The sequence below is a fragment of the Ailuropoda melanoleuca genome, chromosome 10 (genome assembly GCF_002007445.2).
Source record: "Ailuropoda melanoleuca isolate Jingjing chromosome 10, ASM200744v2, whole genome shotgun sequence".
NCBI lineage: Eukaryota > Metazoa > Chordata > Mammalia > Carnivora > Ursidae > Ailuropoda > Ailuropoda melanoleuca.
In genome coordinates, this window is record NC_048227.1 from 49,996,033 (window position 1) to 49,998,000 (window position 1,968).

Consider the following 1,968-nt stretch of genomic DNA (forward strand, 5'->3'; position numbering starts at 1 on the left):
ATATATATATTTACAGTTCATGTGGCAAAAAGTCTAAGAGGACACCAAAGTTAGCTCCATGAAGTTAAGACAGAATGTTGATCAAGGAAAATTATGATGATGAGGCAGAGACTAAGACAGCAAAGAACAAAGGGGCAGTTTTTGCTAACTGACCATATCTGAAAATAAAAGACAGCAGTTAACAATATTTTAAGATGCCGTGTACAGAGTGCTATAATTGCATTACTTGATCACAGCATTATAAAGAAGAAATTAACCATTTTACATTGAGATGACCTCTCTGATTTTCAAGTCAGTAACAGAAGAGAAGCGCAGGAAATCGCAGGGTTCAGAAAAGCCAAAATTTGAGACAGTTAAAAAAGTTGACACTCAAAAAAGAGGTATGAAAAGAATCCAATTCAATGAGTAATTAGAGAGTGCCTACCATAGGGTGATGCACATGGCCACTAGGAAGACAAGTATGCTCTTTCCTCCAGTAACTTAGTATCTAATAAAGAACACTAGGATAGCTGATGTATTAAGAAAATCTCCCTTTACTTAACCAACAGGTATAACATGTAGTACAGAACTAGAGAGGCATTAAGTGAGCTTTTTCAGGATAAAATGTGCCTGAAACCAAGGACTGCACTCCAGTAAGGAGTAAAGGCAGCTTGTGGGCTCAAACAAATTGGAACAAACAAGATCACCACAGCTGGTGTTGAATCCTCCAGTGCAGAACGCCAAACACGGGATCTCGTCAACGCCGCGACCTGACTGACCACAGGTTTATATCACTTTGACTTTCTATTTATTCGTATATTTCAATTAGTGACTGCATCCCGAGGCTATGTGGCAATAAGCATTTGGGAACCATCAAGTCAATCCAAAACCACTCCCACTGTAAGCATGTTGACAAGGAGGCCAAGTGGATGGTCACCATCAGCACTACACTCTAAGGACACCCCTAAACATTGAAACAAGATTGCTGCGGGTATCTTGTGGCAGTCCTGAAGACATGGGCCTTGTTAGTCAAAAACCATCGATGCCAGAGGGAAACCAAGGCAACACGCACAGGAGCAACAAGTACACAGGCGGGCAGGTGGCCGACGCAGGACTGCAGGGTCAGCACGGCCCGCTGACACCGCGGTGTAAACAACCCTGGGCAGGGTGGGACAGACAGATAAGTCTCACGCCGTGCAGACAGAGTGGGGCAGAGAAGCAGCACCCAAGGCACGTAAGCCTCTCACAGGTGCCCAGCAAGCTCCGCAAGCGCGGCGCGGGCTTCGGGGGAGGGGCGACCGGTGGGGACCTCTGCCCAGCGCCCAGGCTCCCCGAAGCACGGCGCTCCGCCCTGGCCCGGCCCCGCCCCAGCGCTGAAAGAGGAAGACGGAGACCCGCAGGAGGAAAAAGTAAAGGAAGGGCCGTACCCTGCAGGGTCCGGGAGAGGTGCACGCCGTGGGGTTCACCAGCGACCCAGGCGGCACCGGGAGACGCGGCCGCGGGGCGGGGCGGCTCCTAGAGTCCCGAGCTGCGGCGCGGCGGCGGCGGCCAGGCCGGCCCAGCGCGACCCGGAAGGAAGACGCAAAGACCGCGAGGAGGGGCGGGGCCGAGCCAGGGGAGGGGCGGGGCCAGAGGGGAGGCGGGGCGCCGTTCCCCCCGGAGCCCTGCGCGGCATCTGGACCGCCCTCTCCTAGGCCGAGGGAGGAGCTTTCCACTGACTTCCTATCCCCAGTCGTGCCCTATAAATTGCCCAGTTACTACCCAGCAGGCAGTGGTTGAAATCCACTGCGAAGGTAATTCGTTCCTCGCACCAGCCTGCCATCTGTAGCGTAGTCCTGCTAGAGCTTTTGCAGGCCAGAATTTGTGGGTCAGGTAATGCATAGGGATTATGGGCGGTAAGGTCCTCAGAGCAAAAGTGGAAAATAAATTATAGGTGCTCTAGAGGCATAATTCACCAAGTTTGCAAACCTCTTCTGCCCCAGATACAAA

At 52.0% G+C, this 1,968-nt stretch overlaps 1 protein-coding gene across 1 annotated transcript in view; it reads right to left on the bottom strand.

Moving 5' to 3' along the window:
• Window positions 1-1,562, bottom strand: part of FBXL4 (F-box and leucine rich repeat protein 4) — an 86,970-nt gene extending 85,408 nt beyond the window's left edge. Inside the window, exon 1 of the mRNA XM_034670871.1 lies at window positions 1,407-1,562. The gene's annotated coding sequence lies outside the window, so the exon portion shown is untranslated. The remainder of the gene's footprint in view (window positions 1-1,406) is intronic.
• Window positions 1,563-1,968: the final 406 nt, after the last annotated feature.